Genomic DNA, 7,786 nt, shown 5'->3' on the forward strand with positions numbered 1-7,786 from the left:
TCCTGGAACCCTGAGGCTCCCACCTGGAAGTACAAGAGAATAACCCTTCGCCTACCCCCCACAAACCCTGCGCTTTTTCTCTAAAGGACCCACTTCTGCCTCCCCCGTGCTGAGGTCGACCCCGACTCAGCCTACCACTCAGCACAGCATCAGATGGAGGCACTCAGACCAGATCACCCGGCTCCTGCTGCCTCCATCTCATAAGTTTCCAACACCAACCTGGTCAAACGTGGTTTCCTGTACCCGGTGGCACTGGTGCCTGCTGCCCGTGACTCGCCCCCAGTGACAGACCCTACACACCTCTCGGGGAGCTCCCCCACAGGTCAGGGGACAGTGGCCTGGGTGCTGCTGTTTTTTCCTGTCGTGTTGATGACGTGAGGCTGGCCGCTGAGCCCACCTCTGCTGCAGTGTCCCGAGGCCGTGGTGGACAAGGTGGGACCCTCCCCCACTGGGAAACACATGGAAGAGGCATGGGCTTTCCTGGGCCCCTGGGGAACTGGTGACATTTGGCAGGACTCCTCGGCCCAGCCCGTGGCCTAGTGAATGGGCATCTGTGGGACTGGAGTCAGGGCAGCAGACACACTGGCCAGACATTCAAGCCCCGGGGTCTCCCAGGCAGGGTTGCCTGGAGTTCGATGTCCCCTGGCCCCCCGAGGGCGTGGGCTGGGCTGGACGGTGAAGCTGCCCAGGGGAGAGCGCCCCCTCACCCAAGGGCAGAGATCAGCAACCCCTGCCCCCCCAACGGCAGCTGGAGGCAGGCAGGTGCCTTCGCAATGCGGGGGTGTCTGGTACGTGCAGCGCCCCCCTGTCTGGTCTGTTCCACACAGGGTCCAGGGCAGCTGCACAGGGAGCAGGGCCGTGCCCCACAGCCTGGGCTGGGGGTGGGGGGGAACTGCAGGGTCAGCACACAGCACCCCCGCTAAGTGTGGGCCCCAAATCGGTGCCGCTGTGCATCCACACAGCCTCTGGTCTCGCTCAGGCCTTCCCAGCCGGGGGGGCTAACCAAGTTGCTCCCATAAGGGACTAGAAAAAGTAGCTTTGGTGCCCTGGCTAAATGTATAGCAACAGGGGTCACAGGTCAAGGGACATGCTGATTTGCAGAGGCTCGGCCGCCACAGAACCCACCGGCGGCCGGGCTGTGGGATGGTGTCCTTGAACAACAATGGAGTTACCGGGTGCCTGCTCCAGCTGGTGCACAGAGGTGCTCTCCCGGGTGTTAATTCACTGAAGTGACCCGTGGGGCCTGCTGCCTGTTCGGCCAGAAAAGTGCCTCGGGCCGAGGCAAGCAGCACCACCATAAGCTGTGGACGGCAAAGGACAAGCCAGCAGCCCTGGCGGGGGTCACCGATGCTGGGCAGGATCATGGGGGCCCAGTGTCCCTGGAAAGGGGACCATTTACTGGACTCTAAACTGGGACTTCCTGCTGCAATGGGTCAGTCACTGCGTGCCCCCGGGTGGGGGGGCAACTGTTCACACTCTGGGGGAGCCTGTCACATCAACGCCATTGGGGTTCGTGGAAACACCCCACACATGGGCCGGGACCCGCCGCTGAGACAGGAGAGGGCGTAGGGCCTGGTCTGGCCTGCTCCCTCCCACCCTCCCCCGCCAACTGTGAGGTTGGCACGGCCTGGCTGGCCCGATGGCTGTGACCGCACTAACACCTAAAGACCAGGCTGCGGTGTGATTTTCATAGACCCCCATCCAAGTCCCCACCAAGCACCTGTCTTCCTGACCTGGACCTCCCGCTGTGTCGGTGGCGTTGGGTTCCAGCTGCACCCTGGATCGGAACACCTCCTCGCAGCGGGCCACAGCTGACATCCGGACGGCGTCTTTGGCTGCACTTCTTCCTGTGTGGGCCTGTACTGTTGAGGATTGTGCCTCCCCGCAGCTGAGGGGTAACCAAGTGAGCGAGCTCCCTGCTACCGGAGCCTCTCGCTCAGGGCACCTGGGGGGCTGGGGGCGCGTGAGGTTGTCAGAGCTGGTCACCAGGGGGGACACTGTGGAGGACACACTGTTCTGTGACCTGACTGCCTCCTGCGTTGTGCTGGTTCCTGGAACAGGCTTATCCTGACCTGGCAACGTATTCCATGTGGGGACGCATCATGCCCTGCAGCTGAAGGTGCCCTCACGTGTAAGTGCGTAAACTCGATTGGTTAGCAGGCCACACGGCAGCCTCCTTCCCAGGTCTTCCCGGCCCTCTGCTCCCAGGGGTGGGGCTCGGTCGGTCCCAGGGCTGTTCCCAGGTGTGCGTGTTCTAATGAGAGATGGTGCACGCCACTCAGACGCGTTGTGTGCGGGTGTGGGGACCCGTGAAGGCGCCTGGAGGGGCTGCTGGAAGGGCGGCCTCTGGCCTGTTCTTGGTTTTCAGTTGCGAGCCAGTCACTTACCTTCCCTGTTGCTTTGCTCGTTAAAACCAGTGTCCCTGCAAACAGGGCGTGTGAAGTGGAAACTGTTAACCGTACAGGCGGTTCCCTTGCTGTAAAGGTCGCCCCGTCTCCCAGCTTCAGAGACTGTGGCGCTGAGTGTCTTCCGGTGTCTGTGTGCAGACTGATCCGACTCTTCTGTTAACTTACGTGGTTTCTAAGAGGCCAACGGCCTTCTGAGGGTCATTCAGCAGCAACTCCCTGCACTGGGGGCCATTTTACAGGGGAATCACTAACAAACAATTAAACACACAAGTGTGAAAACGAGGCCCTGGTGGACCCCGGAAAGGACACTTGTTTCCGGTGTGAGAGCTGAGACAAAAGGCAGAGTGTCCCTTAGTGCCACCTCTGCCAGAGTGCCCGGTATCGGGCCGCCGAGACCACGCCCACACTGGGCACCTTCATGGAGGACTGGGCAGTGCTTCTAGAACACCCTCAGTGTGGGCTTGTCAGCTGCTCCCTCGGGACAGAATTCAGGTTGTGCGTTAGGGGCAGGGACAGCACAGAAGTGAGGCTGGCCGTGTTCCCAGTACCGTACCACAGCACTTGTGTGGGACGGACAGAGGGAAGTAGCTGTGGGTCAAAGTCCCAGAGGCGGCTGCACCCAGCACCCCGGGGAACTGAGGTGTTCCCCATTCGGGGCCTTCCCGGGTGGATGGTACCAGTGATTTCTCCAGTTTAGGGTTTTGCAGATACCGAGGAAGTCTCTTTTCTCTGCCCCCTCCCTGGTCTCCCAGGCGCTCCGCACCTTGGCCTCAGCACCGCCCACCTGCTCCAGGTGCAGATGCACAAACGGCTCCACCTGCTGCTTCCTCGCCCAGGGCTCTGCTGCGCCGCCAGGGGGCGCTGTTCACAGTGTGGGCACAGGTGGGCACGTTTGCTAACGAAAATTCGTGGCACTTGAAATCAGTGCCTTGTAAGATAGGTGCCTTCATCTAATTCACACAAAAGTCCCCGGGAGGCTTGCAGGGGTCTTGGGTGCAGAATTTTCCCAGGCGGAAAGCTCCAGGGGTGCCTAGCAACAGGCAAAACTGGGGAGGCAAGAACCTGGTGCCTAGCACGTGGCAGGTCTTGCAGTTCAGATCCCTGACCTTTCCTCCCTAAAGGGAACACCTGGGCCTCAGGTGTGTTTCAGCTCCAGCCTCGGGACCAGCTGCACTGACTGAGGACCCTGCTCTGGCACCAGCCAGCCAGCGGAGACTTCGGCCCTGAGAGCACACACCTGGAGAGCAGATGACCGTTCTACTGAGATCCTGTCCCAGAGCACCCCTCCAACGCTTGCCACCCCTCCCACTGCGGGGAGCCTCTCCCTTCCCCCCTCCTTCCCGCACAGGCAGCACCTCCTGGACTTGGAAGGCCCCTGGAAGACCTGCAGCCGGAGAGCAATGGGCAGCCGCAGCTCACCCGGAGACCCCGTCTCCAAGGCCCCTGTTCTCCGACTTCCGGGCGAGCCCAGGCAGCCCGGCCTGGGCTCTCCTGTTGCTTCTCCTTCCATGTCCCACTGTCCTGAGTGTGCGTCTGCTGCGGCCAATAAATTCCTGCTTTACTGCCCCTGCCTCTCGACTGGAATCTTTCCTTCGGGAAGGCAACCCCTGAGGTCTCGTCTTGCCAGTAGTGCTGGAGGAAGGCCCACTTCCCTCCACTGAGGTGCACCCTCCCAGACTCCGCATCCCTGGCCCACGACGGGCCTCGGAGGGTGTGTGCATGAGCTCAGTGCCCCTCCTCGCATGGGTGTGCGGCCCCTGAATTAGATCCTCTGTGTCTTGTGGGGTCTCGACCTTCAGGGACACGGTGGGTCTGTTCCTCCTACACGAGAAACACTTTGCCATGCAAATCAGGGGTCAGCACAGAACCTTCCTTTGCACAAAGGTTCCGGGCTTGGTGGGCACACTGTCGGCCAGCCCCAGCGACCAGGTTCTGCCTCTCAGGGCGGACACAGCCACGGAGGAGACATCAGCAGACGAGCCTCACCGGGCTCCACTTTACTTATGGGCGCTGGGGTTTAACTTTCACAGACGTCGGATCTTTTTCAACCATTTAAAGACATGGAAACGATCGCCCTTAGCTCGCAGGCCACACGGAGGCAGGGAGCAGGCTGGGCGGGTGCTCGGGCAGTTGGCTGTGTCACAGATGAGCTGGAAGATGGCTTCTGTTGGAAACGCATCTGCTCGCCAAAAAGGATTTCCTTGGGTGGGGAGGGGTGGATGGCTACCCAGCCAGGTGGCCACACGGCCACACGCACACCTGGGGCACATGCCGAAACACGGGAACGGGTGGAGAGGAAGAAGGAAGTTAAGGGGAGGGGCAGTTACAAGCACAGAATTCAACTGCAAGCAGAGTTTTTCCCAGGAGGTGAGAGCCCACTACCATAGACCCTCCACACGGGGTTTAGTTAAAGTCCCATTTTCTTAAATTAAGATTTTATTTATTTTTAGAGCGAGGGTAAGGGAGGGAGAAAGAGAGGGAGAGAATATGGATTGGTTGCCTCTCTTGCCTCTCTACTGGGGACCTGGCCTGCAACTCAGGCTTCTGCCCTGACCAGGAACCGAACCGGTGGCCTTTCAGTTTGTGAGAGGACACCCAACCCCCGAGCCACACTGGTCAGGACTAGTCAGTCTTTATCGCTTCCAACTCAAACATGATTTTATGATGTACTTAGCTTGACTAGAAATGAAGTCCCAAGTTAGTATGAGGAACAATTCCATCAATCAGGCATTTTTATAGTGTTTTTGGAAAATACTACAAAAAAGAAGTAGCTTTCCCCACCCTGTGTACCAGGCCAGCCCCGCCCCTGGCTGAGCTGTCACTGAGCTAGGATGGGGGGGGGTCTGCAAGGACAGCACATCTGCAGTGGTGGGAACCCTGGTTGGGGGGAGCGTCAGCCCCTCCCCCAAAGGCAGTGACCTTGGGGAGCCTGGCCCCAGGCTGCTCCTAGGCTTTGGCTCAGAGTCTGTCACCAGCTCAAGACCCTGCCTTCAACTAGGAAGGGCCTCTGTGCCCCTGAATCACAGCGACCTCCCGCCCCAGGACACTTGCTCCGTCCCGAACCCAGCTCAACCTCACCTAAATTGGGTCCCCGGCGCCAGCCAACTCCCCCTTGAAAGGCTGCACCCCCTTTTCATTACACAGAGTGGCACACTCGAGCTCGTTGCACACACAACTTCTGACTTGACTGTCGGGAGTCGACCAGCAGCTGTCCCTTGACACAGTGGGGACAGATGAGATGCATCTGCACAGCAGAGGCAACTGTGGCTGGACGTCCTGTCTGTCTCTCCCTGCCTGTCTGTCTTTGAGATTAATAGGTGGGATTTTTAGACACCTGTGTTTCAGGTCCAATGACCCACAGAATTCCAGTGAAGGTGCACAAAATAATTGCTTGGCCATAGAACAAAGTCCCCCTAATGAAGTAGCCCCTGAATGTCTAAAAGTTGATGGAGTAACAGCCCCTCCTCCACCTTGGACAGGAATATGTATTAATTAGAAGTAGACAGATAAAGAAGCAGGAGAAGCTGGTTAACTATTACAAACTGAGCGCATAGAAACAATTACCAAGGAGTCAGAGTCCAAAGTACAGAAAGATTCTAGACAGGAAGAGAGAGAGCTAAGTTAGACACCACAGAGGCCTTGTAATAAATTGCCTATTACCTCTGCTCCATCTAGCGTATCCCTTTGACTCGTACCAAATTCTAAGAACTTTAATAAACAATAAGACATTTAAAACTCTGTACATACAGCTAGTTCTAATTGTCTGACTGTTGGCTCTCCTGGTCAAACTAACCTTTGTTTAACATAACTGAATCTATGGACTTTCCTGTATTTTTCCTAGTTACCTCTGTATTGTTTTTATTTTTTATTGATTATGCTGTTACAGTTGTTCTATTCCCCCCTTCATTCCCCTCCACCCTACCCCCCGTCCCCACCATTACCCCCCTTTAGTTTATGACCATGTGTCTCAAGTTCTTTAGATTCTATATTTCCCATACTATTCTTGCCCCCCATCTATTTTCTATCTACCGTCTATGCTACTTATTTTCTGTACCTTCTCCCCCCTTCTCCTCCTCCCACTCCCCTATTGCTAACCCTCCTTGAGATCTTCATTTCTATGTTTCCACTCCTGATCTAGCTGTCCTTTTAGTTTGCTTTTGTTTTAGGTGTGGTTGTTAATAACTGTGAGTTTGTTGTCCTTTCACTGTTCATATTTCTTTAACCTCTTTTTCTTCGATAAGTCCATTTAACATTTCATATAATAAGGGCTTGGTGATGATGAACTCCTTGAATTTGATCTTATCTGAGAAGCACTTTATCTGTCCTTCCATTCTAAATGAAAGTTTTGCTGGATAGAGCAATCTTGGTTGTAGGTCTTTAGATTTCATGACTTGGAATACCTCTTTCCAGCCCCTTCTTGCCTGTAAGGTCTCTTTGGAGAAATCCGCTGACAGTCTGATGGGGACTCCTTTGTAGGTGACTGTCCCCTTAGCTCTTGCTGTTTCTAGGATTCTCTTCTTCATTTTAATTTTGGCTAATGTAATTATGATGTGCCTTGGTGTGTTCCTTCTTGGGTCCAACTTCTTTGGGACTCTCTGAGCTTCCTGGATTTCCTGGAAGTCTATTTCCTTTGCCAGATTGGGGAAATTCTCCTTTATTATTTGTTCAAATAAGTTTTCCACTGGTGGCTGTGCCTTTCCCCCTTCTGGTACCCCTATAATTCGGATGTTGGAGCATTTAAAGATGTCCTGGAGGTTCCTAAGACTCTCCTCATTTCTTTGAATTCTTGCTTCTTGACTCTTTTGTGTTTGGCCATTATTTGCTTTCTTCTGGTCCACTCCATTGATTTGAGTCCCAGTTTCCTTTTCATTGCTATTGGTGCCCTGTGCAATTCCATTCATTTCAATTAGTTTCACCTTCATATATTTGTCTAATTTGTGGCTATAATCAACCAGTTCTGTGAGGATCCTGATCACCAGTGTTTTAAACTGTGTGTCTGAGAGTTTTGCTATTTCTTCATCGCTTAGATCTATGGGCTCTGGGGCTTTGAGATCTTCTTGCGCCATTTTTGGTCTGTTCTGGCCCTTTAAGTGTGAGAAGCGGCGCCTTGGACTCTCAGGTCGCTGGGTTGTGACGCTATATGTGGGGGCGTGGTCAGGGCGGGGAAATGGCGGCCCCCTCTGCTGTTTTGCACCGCTGGGTAGGAGCAGAGCCTTAGGTGGTTCACCTGGGCCGGGCCACTCAGAGTCGCTGGGTTATGACGCTGTATGTGGGGGCGTGGTCAGAGCTGGGAAATGGCGGAGCCCTCCCTGTCGCTCCCTGCGGGGACCCGCTGGGTCCCAGTCTAATCGCCCACTCCCTCGCTTGTCTATCCGCGC

The sequence above is a fragment of the Artibeus jamaicensis genome, unplaced genomic scaffold (assembly GCF_021234435.1).
Source record: "Artibeus jamaicensis isolate MK-2021 breed Jamaican fruit bat unplaced genomic scaffold, CSHL_Jam_final scaffold_474, whole genome shotgun sequence".
Classification (NCBI taxonomy): Eukaryota; Metazoa; Chordata; class Mammalia; order Chiroptera; family Phyllostomidae; genus Artibeus; species Artibeus jamaicensis.